This window comes from Buteo buteo, chromosome 1, assembly GCF_964188355.1.
Source record: "Buteo buteo chromosome 1, bButBut1.hap1.1, whole genome shotgun sequence".
NCBI lineage: Eukaryota > Metazoa > Chordata > Aves > Accipitriformes > Accipitridae > Buteo > Buteo buteo.
Genome location: NC_134171.1, coordinates 40,045,305 through 40,060,806, shown reverse-complemented (window position 1 = coordinate 40,060,806; position 15,502 = coordinate 40,045,305).

The window sequence follows — 15,502 nt, the reverse complement described above, 5'->3', positions numbered from 1 at the left end:
GCAAGAGTTAAGAGTGTCGACTACTAATGTTAGTAGTTGTTGCAAATGTAGCTGCTACTACCACTACTGGAAGAGTTTTGTCAACTCCTGAATGGGAAAATAAGATTACAAAATACATTCACAAAAGACTGCTGGGCAAATTAAATGGCAAATAGATCTGTGAGAATGAGAGGCATTAAAAACAAACAGGAAAAAAAAAAACATTCCAGAAACCTAAAACTAATTAGTGGGGCCTGGGCTGTATTTCTGGAACTAACGTACAGGGGTTCTTAGAAAAACTAAACTTGTAAAATTGAAAGACAAAAATATGTGTTATAATGATAGCGTCACAAAAACAGGCAGAGGTGATATACTTACTCTCTATCAAACTTCTACTATTTGGAAAAAACTTGATTTCATCAATGAAATAATTTCACTTGCGACAAATGTGCATCAGACAAACCTTCACTCAGGCTTTTCAGATCAGGTGGTGCACTTAGCTGGTACACTTCAAGTTATTCATTGTGCAAACTTGTCTGCAGACACACTGTTCAGCTGGGATTTGACACCTGAATTCTATAAAGAATGAGATATAAAATACCTTTCCTTTCCAGTGACTGAGAGGAGAAAGTTTCTAGCTAATTATTTTCTTTTAATGTAAAATGTGTAGTGCTCTCCTAAAGATCAATGAGCTACAAGTTATCTACTAAAAAACTTTTTTTTTTTTTTCCTTTGGTATGATCTACAGCTGTAACTCAACAGCTTATATGATAGAAAGAGGGTTCTGTAGTATGGCAAAAATTAGAATATATTAAGCATAAGGATACAAAGTATTTGAATTTCACTGGTTTAATAAGTATAACAATATGCTGCTTCTCTTCTCTTGCTTCTGTTTGTCTCTTTCTGACATTGATAATTTTTATGATAATCTGAGCAATGTCAGCTGTTGTCTGAGACTACAATTTGCTTACTTTTTCTTTCTGGCACTGTTTTGATCACTTCTTTAAGCAAAGTGTTATGAATGATTATCTTCAAGTACATTTAAAATTTTTCTTATTCAATACAATAAGTGTGAAAGAAAAATCTTTGAGTGCAAATGCTTATACCGTCCCTCAGAAGGCAATGGTGGTAAAGCTGAGGAAGCAGCAGGATAGAAGTAAATGGGTGAGAACTAGTCAAGTCTGATAACTTAACCAGATACCTTGCATTGAAATAGCTTGTTTAACTATCAGCACTAGAAAAGGAAAATGATTGTAAAGAAAATATAATTAACAAAGTTGAAAGAAGAGGAGAGAGAAATCCAATTTGTAAATAGAAATGAGGTATACTCAGAAAAATGTTGACATGGTAGATATTTATATACTAAAAGCAGGAAAGATGCACTTTGCTATGGTTTAGCTCAAGGAATTAGAAAATCTCACAGTAGTCTTTACATTTGCCAAATTTGCAGGTTTGAGGTACTAACAGAAGTGCTTTCTTTCATATGTTACATAAATGCACGTCTATATACTACACACTGTAGGTGTAAAACCTATGATGTGCTAGATATGCTAGAATACCCAACTTAGTGGTATTTGGTTAAAAAAAGTTGCTCGTTCTTTTGTATTGTCCACAGTTATTTCTACACAGGCAAAAAATATCTGAATGCATTCAATGCTGGTATATAAATGGATATTAAAATATAAAGATCAAGATTATCGTAAAGTAAAATGGATTTTTATGTTATAAAACAAGGTGTCTATCATCTTGTCTGTTAATTTGTTTTCCGTTTAGTGCACACATTCTGGAACACAGATGGTTTTTTACAGTTTAGCAATTGGAACATGTAACTCGGTGAATTTATGTAATCTAGAAAAAATTTGCCTTTTAGTTTTCAGCTGGTGAAAAGATATGAAATGTAGGACTGATACTCCTACAGTACTTCAAGTAATACTTGAGGGACTACAGGAAGTTAATTAAAATCTGAAAAATTGCTCACCTGTTTGTTCTTATATTTCTGTTTGTACACTAATTTATTTTTTGTTCATTGTATTTTTCCTTTCTTTCCATGTGTGTTGTTTTCTTGTTTGGATCTTGACTTGGTTTCCTGGTTAAAAAAAATAAATTCTGGATTTTCTGCAGTTACAATCTTTTTTCCTCCATCTTCCTATACCAGAGTTTAGAATTGTGCAGAAATCTGTACCATGAAGCATAAGTGACATAATGCAAATCAATTCCACAAATTTCAGAACAACGTTCCCTGGCAGTCATATGGGATTTAATGCTATACATTCCCTTTTGTATTTTTTCTACTAGACTCCAGTAGAGTACAATTTGCTCTAAATAATCAAAAACTTAACCATATAAAACCTTATTATTGTGTGCCTATACAACCTTGTGATTCAGTTTAAAGGAAAATTTTTCGTTCCCAAAGTTTAGAAATGTGCTTTGATTTCCGCCCACGCCTTTCATGTTTTCTTAAGTCAGATGCAGCCTCTCATTATACTTAACTGAATACACAGAAAGTGTAATAGAACATCATCTGGTTCTAACCTACAGGTTTCATAGTGGAATGCTGAGGACAGTAGGGTTTCAATTTCATTTATGTTGTCAGGTTGACGGATTAGCCAGTGCTTGTCATGGGTTATGTGTCAAGTGATGTCTTTTGAATCTGATTCCAAAGAAAACAACAGGCTTTCCAATTGATGAAAGCCTCGAAGGGGTTCTTTCTGGTTGTTAGAAATAATAGATGACTGAAAAACTCAGGCACATAAAAATGTACACACTGCTGTGTTCAGTGTAGTTTACATATTGGGTGGAGCATATGAAATAGCTTAATATAATCTCTTGATTTCATTAGAAAAATTTTCTCTAACAATATTAAAATTAATCTTCTGAAAACCAGCTCTACAATACAGTGATATTCTACACAGGTAGTTGAGGTGGAATATATTTTTCAGACCTGTATGAAGGAAAGGGCTATGAAAGCTGGTTTTGTGGGTTTTTGTTTGTCATACAAGTAGGGGCATGTTACATTCACAGCCTGTTTGCACCATCAATATGTGGGTTAGAAGTTACAGCTTCTCTAATGGGAATTACATTAGAACTTTGAGATGGACCTTTTGATCCTGAAGTCTTTATATTTGGTCATTCTGGACTCACTCCTGTGTGTGGAAAAAAGCATGAACACAAGAGCATGAGAAAGTAAAGAAGCAACTAAAGAAGTTGACAGTATTGCTGGACTGAAGGGGTGTTAAGGGAGTATTAGTCAAGGAAGGTTTAGATTCACATGAATGCCATGCAGTTTCTGGTATCTGCTATTGTGACTATTTCTGATAGCCAGACAAACTCATTTAAAGATGATCAGTTTCTTTACCTTATGATGAAAAGTGATGTGGTGTGTATTTTTAGGGTAATTACCTCAACTCATAGTTGAATTCTCTCAAGTAAGTGAAATAAGCAGGGCTAAACACTACAAAAGATGGAAAACTCTGATATCTAATAGACTGGATGGTTTTGGTACCCATAAAAATATACTTTTTGGTTTGTTTTGTTTTACCTTAGTATCATTGAGTCTCATTCATGCAATTTTACCAGCATACTGTAAGAAAAAGATTTCCTTTATCTGGTTTAGAAATGACAACTATAGATTAGATGTAATCTTGTTCTTCTGCAGTGAACTAAAGCAGAGATATCACAAAAGCATCACTGAAACTTGTTCTGCTGCACTTGGAGAAATGCATTTTATCTGCATCTCTTTCAAAACTGATGAAAGGTTTCATGAGTTATATTTTGGAGCTTTGTATTCAGTGCAATGTCTTTAACAACTGGACTTCTTAGATCAAATTCATTGTTCAGGTACAGATGGTGACAAGGAGTATGGGTGAATTGGAAACTTTGCTTCAGATATTTTCAGTTTCATGTGACATGTTCATGAGGTTCAACAAGGCCAAGTGCAAGGTCCTGCACCTGGGTCAGGGCAACCCCTGGTATCAATACAGGCTGGGGAATGAAGAGATTGAGAACAGCCCTGCAGAGAAGGAACTGGGGGTACTGGTAGATGAAAAGCTGGACATGAGCTGGCAATGTGCCCTCGCAGCCCAGAAGGCCAACCCTATCCTGGGCTGCATCAAATCAAACATGGCCAGCAGGTCAAGGGAGGTGATTCTGCCCCCCTACTCCGCTCTGGTGAGACCCCACCTGGAGTACTGTGTCCAGCTCTGGAGTCCTCCGCACAGGAGAGACATGGACCTGTTGGAGCTGGTCCAGAGGAGGGCCACAAAAATGATCAGAGGGACAGCACATCTCTCCTGTGAAGATAGGCTGAGAGTTGGGATTGTTCAGCCTGGAGAAGAGAAGGCTCTGAGGAGACCTTATAGCAGCCTTCCAGTGCCTAAAGGGGGCCTACAAGAAAGATGGGGAGGGACTTTTTAGCAGGGCCTGTTGCGATAGGACAAGGGGTAATGGCTTTAAACTGAAAGAAGGTAAATTGAGATTAGATGTAAGGAAGAAATTCTTTACTGTGAGGGTGGTGAGGCACTGGCATAGGTTGCCCACAGAGGTGGTAGATGCCCCATCCCTGGAAGTGCTCAAGGCCAGGTTGGATGGGGCTCTGAGCAACCTGATCTAGTTGAAGATGTTCCTGCTCATTGCAGGGGGTTGGACTAGAAGGCCTTTAAAGGTCCCTTCCAACCCAAACCATTCTATGATTCTATCTTTATTTCCCTGTTCAGTCACTTCATATTCTTGATAAACATTAGGTCCTTCAAATACTAGTTGTCTATCATAAACCAAAGCAAATCCACATACTGTTGTCTGATTTGGTTAAAGCTATACCATGATAAAGGTGTCAGACTTCATGACATTGTTGGGAAAGCTTGAGGGACCATTTTGATTTTGTCATATAATGACAAAAAACTACCTCCAAATGAGAAGCTGAATGTGAACTAGCTGTCAAAACGGTAACCTAATATGACATTCTGGTATCCAAGCATATTCCAAAAAGTTTTGGTTTTTTCATGTTGTTCAATGTGTATCATGTAATAATTTATTTGGTTAATGTGGTAGACTGTGCCATTTAGAAAGGATTCCATTTTAATTAGCTATAATAATCTGCTGTGAAATTATTTACACAGATTGTAGTAGCCTGGCTTGACTCTGGCTGTTGGAGGTATTATCAACATTCTGGCTTTTTTGATAAGAGGAAACCCCATTATTTTTAGTTTGGAATGCATTCAAGTTTAACTATTCATAAGAGTGCATAGTATTCTATAGGCTTTAGGACAGATCACAAGAGAAAGCATGTTGGGAAAACTTGAAACTGGTCCACCAGTGCAAAGTGAGATACCAGTGTAGTGTGTTACTTAAAGATCTGCAATTAAGTTGACATTTATTAATGAGCCTAATAATTTTATTAATGTTGTGAGGCTCTTCCCCTCTGAACTGTTTGTTTCTTCTGGGTGTGTATTTTATTCACTTTAAAAAAAATGACTCCAAAGAATTGGCATTGGTTCCATAATTCCAGGGCTTACAGAAAAGCAAATAAAATTCTTTTAATCAAATTGAAGAGGCTTTGGGTTAGGCTTATAGCTAGGTAGGAGTTATAAGGGTGTAACAACATACTCCTGCTTTATTCTATTTGATATCTGGCTTCCTCTGTGCTGCCATTTTTGCTCCAGCAGAAATTATAGGTCAATGAAGAGGAGATGTAAAAATGACTCACAGTGACATTTTCTTGTTTGATATCTGGTGTCCTGGTGGTACAACATGACCAAAGGTGGCTGCTTTGCAGAGTGGCTTACCCTCCATAAGGTTTCTAGCTCTCCATGCCTTTATCCAGGGCTTGGCTTTTCCTTAATGGTACTCCAGAAGTTAAAGCTGACCCTTCAAAGTCGAGTCCTGGTAGGACTAATGGATGGTGAAGCTTTGAAAGTATTGGCTTACCTCGGAGCTGAATAGAAGTGGCATGTGATCCATTTTTCTTTCTCTGCTGGGTCATCAGACAAGTGGTTTTTGCATCTTTTGGTAGCCTGTTATATATTTATGGTACTGCCTTTCAGCCCCTTACTGGTCAAAATATGAAAGCCCAAAAGTGAATTGGTCACAGGAATGGAAAGACTTGGTTTAATAAAAAAAAAAAAAAGTAAAATTGCTTCCCTTTTGAAACATGCCAAGAAAATATTGGTAGACTGGTTTAGAAAGGGATATGAAGAAATTGTAAAACTTCATAGCCATGTGAGTTATAGGAGCTTAGAGATGCTACTGCTTTTATGAGTCCAACTGATAAAAATTACTATTTTTTTCTCCCAACTTTTTGGCACAGAAGTCTTTATTTATAATCCAAGATGAGTTTGCAAATTTCAATTTAAGAGCAAGTTGGGAGCAATTGCTCTGAGGTGAGTTGTGCTAGTCAGGCAGACAAGCTGAGAGAAAATAGTATTGAGTATGTGTGAGTCTTAAGAGGAAGGGGGCACAGATTATTTACCCCTGAAATCAGGTGCAGGTAGTTTAATGCTTAGGTAAGTGAGGAAATAATGAGCAGTGATATATGAGGACATTGGTATTGGACACTGTGTATTTCCCATATACAATCCCTGGTGTTTGTGTATGGTAATGAGAAAACTCAGAACTGAGATATCGATATTTTTTACTCGAATTAGAATTGAACTTGATATTATGAGTTTCAGCAAGTGCATAAAGACAACACTGAACTTTGTTTTTCCCAAAATCTTGTTAGTATAGTTCTGTCAAATACTGCATTTTTTTAAGTGGATGGTTATAGCTGAGTGTCATTTTGCTGCTGTCCTATGAGCTTTAGGTTCTTCTTTTATCCTTATGAAAATTGGGAATGGTGAAAAGAGAAGAGAAGAAATTAAAGTTGCTTTTTGTGAGTTAAACTAATATTATGTTGTTAATTGCCCTCAATCAGTGAAACATTCTAGTGCTGATGTTTGTAACAGACTATGGTGGGGGCTTCTGTTTGGAAAACATAAATATAGTGTAAGTTATTAAAATGCTATCTTTTCTAGGTGAACTTTTAGGACTATATATAGTCTTAAAAGTTTATTTCTAAGTTGATATAATTTCATATTGTCAAATTATTGTATATTTTAATTTTCATAGTAAAAATGCTGTGTTAAGTTTTTTAAAAGCTGGTATTCTGTTAAAGCAGAGCTTTCAATGCAATGCTGCAATTAACTTTCAGCATTAATCTGCCTCTCGTAATTAAACTATACTCAAAATTGAAACGCTTGAAACGATTTAAGAAAGGAACTTGCTTGAAATACTTGATGAATGTGAATGTGGTCCAATTTGGCAACCATAACTAAATAAAGAAACAGTCTTGTAACTGTGTTCCCCCCTCTTCTCCACTAACTGTGACTAAAAGGGAGTGTTTTCTTCTTCACAATAAGAGGAAATCTCATTTGTTATATGGCAACTTTTAATGTTATCTCTGTAAGCACTGTTTAAAGACAAATTACAATACCAAACACAGATTTAATGGAAAAAACATGTATGGAACATGGGAAAAATGTATAGTTTGGTCTTATGAAAATCCCTCAGTTTTTTTTAGGTAACCTGTTCTATATTAAAAACAAAAAACTTGAAGAAATTGTTTTCTTTCATGTCCCCAAAGTGTTTTCAACAGATGTTCCATGTTTCATCTTGTAAGTGATACTTTAAAGCCATCTGTGGTGTCATAAAGCCTGAGGATAGTGACAGAAAATTAAAGCCTTCATTTTAAATTTTAGAAGATGATCTTGGAACTAGTCCTGATATCTATATTGGTGATCCAAGAACAATTTGCTACTGAGTTTAATAACCCTTGAATGAAACCTTGAGTCTCCAGTCAGTGCCTCCAAACCCATACTTAGTTAACTATGGTATTTTTAGGAAAATTAAGAGATGTAACACTTATTAATCTCAATAGTTAATATTTTTTTTATATTGGTATTTTCTTATGAAACATGATATTGAGTGATATGGCAAATAGGAGTCAACACAGAAGCTTACTCTTGTAGATGACATGTAATGATTGTTTTAATCTGAATTCCTGATGCAATATAAACCTATGGAAATACTTGGATAGTCTTTTATATAAACTTTTCAATTAGATTAATCTTAATGACTTATTGATAATAAAGGTGCTTAACTGATGTAATTCTTATACAAGAAAAAGGATAATCATTATCAAAATCAGTTGATTTATGTAAATTGTACAAGAAAATAAACTAGATGTAAGCAATTCCATTCCTAGTTCTGTTTCAAGGTTTTCTGCTCTGCCACGGGCAAATCATTCAGCCTGTGTGTACCTCTGGTTCTTGCTCTGGAATATGAAGAGACTTACTCTTTCAACAACATATGGTTTCATAAAGTTTAATAGATTAGCGCTAGTAATGGATATAGTTTTGTATACAATTAAAATGCTGGTTTCAATTTCTTTTTTACTTTGTTAAATTGATTTATGATATATTCTGTTAAACGTAGGGACAATTAGGATCTTTCACTTGAACAAAGTAAAACAAAAAGAAAAAACATCTATAGAAAATATAAATGAAGTAAAAGAACACTGTAATGTAAGTGCAGTATAGAATAGCCATGTGATCATGATCCAGAAGTTATTTTAGTGCCTTACTGTGTATTTCTTTCCTTTATGCATTTAGATTTCTTTTCCATGTAAATTTTGCTTTGAATTTTCTTGCTTTGTAATATTAGCTATTGAAGTAATTTCACATCCATATAACGTTTTTATTTCTCTTGCAATTGCTAATGCACGTTGTTAAACTTAACATTCCTCCAGAAAAGAATCTATGTCAAAATATTGAAATAACAGGGGGGTTTATTGTAGTGGTTTAATGCTGTTTAAATTTGCAGTCAGCAATTAATAGAGGTAAAATAAACATTTGGTTTGAATTTTGCAATTTTAGTCAGTGGAAAATTTGATTGAATTCATTGAAGTAAATGGATGTAGAGCAAGAGTAATGTCTCAAACCTTGTCTGATCACTGAGGGGAAGGGAGGTCATCTATTATAGAGAGCAGATACCTTTGATACTTTCTTATTGACAATATTCTCTAGAAGGTAATAGGAGATGTATCTAAATGTTGCCAGAGACTTACAGCTCCTCTCAGGAAATTCTACTGCTCTTTGGAGTTTATGTGTTAGAAATGGTGCAAATGGACACATGATACACAAAACTAGAAAAAGAATCTGAGAAATCGACATCCGGGGTGAACCCAAGTAACCTCTACAGAATTCAAGTTGTTTCATTGCTTTGGTGTCCATTACGCCTTATGGTTTTTTGCTTCTTGCAAATGAGTCAGGAGCACTTCTTATTTTTTCTTTTTTAAGGAATTTATTCTATAACAAAAATCACAGGAAAACATGGAAACTAGGCCTTCAAAGCACATCAATAGTTTGTCTAGTTTATTCTCTTGCCGCAAAGCAGTACCATATATATATTTGTCTTCCCTAATGAATATTTAAGATCCATCTGGGCACTGAACTCCAGCATCCCTAAACAATTTTTGCTAGTGCTTTGCTATTCTTACTTCTAGAAACCATCTTTGTAAAACTGAAATCTTGTTGACTAATCTCTTCTTCACACCCTTCTGTAAAATGTTACAATTTATTTGATCAACCTAGGATCATCCAAATTTTATAAGACATCTTAAAGGCAGTTGCTTTTATGTATTTGAAGAATGTCATATTGGCTAAACAGGGCTTCTTGTTCCAGCTTGTTTCAGTCCTAATTCCTAATTAATCTCAGTTATTTCAGTCTTAGTTTACAGTGTTTTTACCTGATCATTCTTGCTGCTAGTGAGCAGAACACGGGCTAAAATGATGCCTCTCTGTAAAACCTATAAAGATTTGTTGTTGCTGTTTGTTGTTTGACACAAGTGAAATATTTGAAAAACACTAATTAATGTAGAGAGTCTAGAAGAAAATTAACTTTTTCAAACATTTGTTGATATCAGTAGTGTTGGAAACAGAAGAGTGGTTTGCTGTGTACTGGCATTATGTTATTTAGCTAGCTATGACAGCAATGCTTGTTAAGACTAGTAGGGCTTCGGACAGAATAATGTCTCTGGATATAAGCACTAAGGATTGTTATGAAATCAGGAAAACAGGAAACATACTATCTATCAGGCCACTTTTCTTAAGGATGAGATCCTTTAAAGGTCTTAGCATTCTTAGCTAAGAATCTGTTTACCAAAGAGGGAAAGTAGTCAAAATTAATTGTTTGTATAGTATAATAGAAACAAAGCATTCTTTTCCCTGGATTCTCTTTTTGCATCAACAGACATGTAGATGAGAAGGTATTTCTTGTGTACTTTATAGTAAGACTTTCCATAACTTCATTTTCCAGTTGTTTTATTAGTAAAGCTTCAGAAAACCATGCCACTCAGAAACTTGCTTTTGTGGATTGTTCCAAATATAATCTAAGTGTCATAGTCATGTTCAGCACCTTGATCTTAGAACAACATTTACTTGACTAGATCTCCAAGATTATATCTAAATTAAATGTTTTTGTACTGTTGTTTGAAATACATATTTTTTGGAATGATTAGCTGACTATATTATAGTCCTGTAAAATTCAATTATTCTGTAACTAGTTTTATTTTTATCCTCTAAAAACAGTCTGACTTAAAATCCTCTTCCCATTTTTTGTAAAACAAAATGCTTAATATGTTCTAAATCAGGTGTTTTCAGAAACTGTGATTTCTATAGTAATTGTATTTTCATTTAATGAATGAATGATTAGGAAGCAAATTCACAGGGGAGGAAAAGAATCAGTGGGTTTATGAAAAGCAAAAATTATTGCCTGGATTTAATGAGTGAGAACGATGACATATTTTGTGCAGTAATTGCAACCTGTTTTACCAAATCACATGGTACGTAAATGAAAGTTTTTTATTGAATGCTATGCCAAAACAAACTAAGTTAAAGCGGATGTCTATTCCCCTTCAGATTTATTTCATCTGAAACTGAGATAATAAATTGTTGAAATGAGGCCAGAAAGACAATCAAGATAATCACATCACCAGACCTTAAACAACTACATTCCTCTATTGGAAAGAAGCTTTAATTTCACTGCTTAATTAATTTTAATCTGTTTTAATGTTTTATTCACACTATGCCTTTGATTAGGCTGTACTGGCAGTATTAAATGCTTTGGCAGTGTTCTGATTAAATGACAACTTGGATACCAATAAAGATCAAAACACAGGAACAGCTTAGTCTTATTTCTACTTGAACATGGTACAGTAGTTTTTTCCTTAAATGTTCAATCCAGTAATTAGTTTCAGTATGTGCACAAGACAATTGTAATCAGCCATCTTTGCAAGTTATGAAGTAGTAGCTATGTTTTGATATTCAGCTATTATTTCTTTCTCAGTTAAATACCAAAACAAAAACTTACTGATGTAATAGTAAAAAATACTTGATGTGATGCTATATTGTTCTTTGGGTATTTCACAAAAATATATAACAATGTTAGAGATACTGCATGGGAAGTATAAGAAGATTGATTCTTACATCATACCCAGAAAGTCACTGCTGTCCTGTTCCGAAATAAAATAAAGGCAACTCTTTCTTGAGACATAGAAAGATTAATCTTCTCTCATTTTACGCTGATGAAGCTGAATGGATTTCTAGGACAATTTGTTTTTTCAAATGAGGAAAAAGACTGGAATATTCAAAGTACAGTTTCCATCAGGTGATAAATACAAGTTTTAATTTGAAATTTTAGCTTCAGAAACTGAATCTAAATTTAGGAGCCTTTGAACAGCAACTTAAACTGTTTCCAAGTATACAAATGAAGCCAGTATGTTACTGGATTAAAAGTGTTTGGGTTCACAGGAGCTTTTATCTATTCCTGATACAATCATTTGTAGGCTAGGCAAAGTTTCTTACTGGAAGTCAAAATGATGTAATGTGAAATCATTACAGCAGTTACAGCTGGGTGTTTTTTGACAGCCTGAAATTGAACTGGAGCTTGTAAAGATATAAATCTTTATCTGATGTGTCCAAGAACTACCATCACTTCTGTTTGAAATGTTTATCAAAATAAGCTGTTGTTCAGGTTACGAAGTGCTGGGTGAAAGACGATCTTTTTGTCAGGACATCAGTAGTGAAATGTGTCAATATCTACTTGACTAGATGCTGAAAACACCTTTCTTTCTTTTACATCCAAACAGTAGTTGGGAAACCATGATACTGTAAAGTCTAAGTTTGATGGTGGGGAGAGTTGAACGTGTTAAGTATTAGACTCTACTCACTGACAGCCTGTGTAACAAGTCGCCAAAATAATAATGAAGAGAACAGTAAAATCTCTAGCCAGGGTTAGATTGTTACAATTCATTTATTTGCTTCTGATCCTAACCTTTTCAAATTACTACTTTCTATAAGAGACACAAATCTGTTTATTAAAATGAAAATTTCATGAGGTTTCTGAGGGATTTCTTTCTCTTATGTAGGAATAGGCGGTATCTTATTTATGCTGGGGAGCAACTAACTAGTATTTTACAAAGAAGTGACTTCCAATTCACAATTATCAATAAGAAGGTGTGTGATATTTCAGTGGACACATGTCCTGGGCCCATGTTGTTAATAGTTACAAAGGAAACAATTTTGAGAAACTTTTGAAGCATAACGTCATGTTGCAAAGAACCTGGCTTTTCAGCCTACTTCTTAAAATCACCATGTATTTTCTGGCTTTTGAGGCAGTCGGTGATGAAGCCAGAAACACAATGAATATAATGCAAGGAAACTTCTTTATCAACACTCATCCCCAAAGTTTCATCTGAAAGTAATTGTTTTCCTTCTCTAGCTGGACTCTTCACAACCCAGCCAGTATGGGCATGTCTGATTTTAAATCAGACCAATTAATAATTTTTAGACTGACATAAGCACGTTAAGTATTGCCAAATTCACATAAATTAAAACATATTTTATTTAAGAACTGCATTTTTTTGTAACTAACTCTATCTCTTTCTCACACACACCTATACATATGTTTTTCATTGTATGTATTGGTTAAGATGTCACTTGTAGATATTGCAGCACAGTTTGTATAAAACCTTAGTCGCTACCCTTAAAACACTATTTGAATATTCAGAAATACTCTGGCTACTATAGCAATTTAAATCCTTGATACATTTTCCTAATGTCAGAGTTTACAAAGAGTTGTTTCACTTAGCATTTCTAAAAAAGCAAACCAAAAATGAACATTTTTAAACGTTTTAAAACACTTATTTGAGTTTGAAAGGAAACACAAAAAGAAGGTTAATTAACATTAAGGAGTGTAAATCATACAACACTTTATTTGTTTAGGTAGGCAGGCAGAGTTACGTGATAGGGTGGAGGCAGGATATCCTAGTCATCATAAATTTTTCCCCTATAATTACGAGCCCTAATCAGCACTTTTCCCTTGTGCAAACACACAGCTAAGTTGATAGTACTCTTTATGCAGTCTAAAATCCTATAGTGGTTAGAGCTAACACTGTTATCTTTGTATGAGTTGCAAAGGCCTAGCTAGCTTGAAGAGCAGTATCAGAATTCAAGTGCGTAGACAGTTTTCTTAAATTTATTCATTTGAGCCATGATGAAATGAAAAAGGCTTTTTCTGTTTTTCTCCAAGTCCTGTTCCAATTAGTCCTATCTGCATACAGAAATCTGGAAGCCTTGGCTATCTGCTCTGAAACATCCATAGCTATACTACTGCTTTTGTGACCTTGACTCGAGTAGACTTCCAGCATACTTGCTGACTGCCCGTGACAGTAAACCCTTATTAATAGGATGGAGGGCCTTGAAGTCCTCCTAGGCTTCTACGGTCGGAGAAGAGAAAGCTGGCTGAAATTAACTGGAGCTTCCTCTTGTTTGTGAAGCGCATAGGATGGCAAAATGCTCAGAAATAGCTATGAAGTTTATTAAGATCTCACCACTCTCCAGATTAGTGTGGAATGTCGCTCTGAGGGTCTCTCTCCTGTTTTCTGGACACCGTGTGGCTGGGCAGTGCCTCAGCCGTACAGACTTGCTCCAATAGACACCGATGCTTGCCTGTTTGAATACTTTAATTATTTGTTGCTCCAGCTGTCCTTTATGCAGAGATTAGTAATATCTGAGAGATGGTATTGTATTGTATTGATTGGTATTGTCTTCTGTTGCCCAGCTGAATCTAGTGCCTGCATTTGGAGAGACCAACCTAAATTGTGAGTGGACCAGAGCAGAGTAAAGAATTGCTCACACACGAAGATGGGGCTGAGCTGAATGCTGGAGCCCCAGAACTGATAAATTCTGGGGAGAAGAGGTAGAACAGTTTCAAAACCGGAAAGAAAATATTTATGTGCTGATAGCAGAATGAATCAACAGTAATAATAAGATTTACTCATTTGGCCTGGTGGCATTTCCAAGTAAGAAGGTAAATTAGCTGAGCTAGTTAGCTAAATTAGCTTAGCTAAGCTTTGGGGAAATCTTGAGTGGCCCTGAAAAGTTGCATGAAGTTCATTGTTAATACACTGCATTCTCAGAATGCAGAAAGAATTTTTCTTTTCAAAAGCAGTGAAGAAAAAACATTTGTCAGATGCACCTTTTAAGGCAAAATTGTGAAGACGATTTTAAAGCCCAAATTTGTATGCAAGTTCTTCAGATGTACCTGACAAATATTTGTCATCTATAACAACAATCAAACTATACTTATTTGGTACCTTAGTTATCTATTTGGATATCTAGCTTTTATTTTATTTGGCCTCAATACTGAGATCCTTACCAGTGCTTAAGAAGAACATTATGAAACTGCTAGAAGATACATAACTGAATTTGTGAAGGGACCTGGCCCTAAGAGTTATTTTCTGTTTATGCTTTGTCTCCATGCATTACCGTTGGTGTTTCTTTGCATTCTTACTTGCAGACTGCAGTCTTTTTCTTTGTAGAATGTTGGGGTTTTTTTCTATTCTTCATATATTTTGTTGCTTTTTTCCATGTTGTTTCTTTCCCCAGTTCATCTTTAGCATTGTTGCTGAAGTTATGAGTAAAGTGGAAATTACTAAAGAATTACTTCTTAAAAGTGCACTGAGTTTTAGTAACCGTCATGCCATTGGCAGCAAAGTAATGGTTGGCACAGCTGGAAGGAACAGGCAATGTTCATAAGGCTGTTCCAGAAAGGTTACAGCAATGGTTTGAATAATTTTGTGGCTTCTCTTTCTGATATAGAAACCTCATTTTATTTGAGAACAGCATAGGTAGTCCTCAGTTGGCAGAGTGAGTTACTGTGCGTTGATCTTGTAGATTTCTATAGGAGAGAGACTTTCTTCTTTGGTGAAGAAGCAGCAAAAATATAGGGTTGGCTCAACAGCAGAAACATAAACTATGTCTGAATGTCAGACGTATCCTTGAAGATGTTTTCATATATTAATAATTTAGAAATATTTTTAACTTTATGAATTTTTTCACTCAGGACTGTTTTTATAGAAATGGAGGTGGTTTTTTTTTCCAGAACAATATTTGTCAACAAAAACTAGTAACTTTCACAGAAATGTTACACA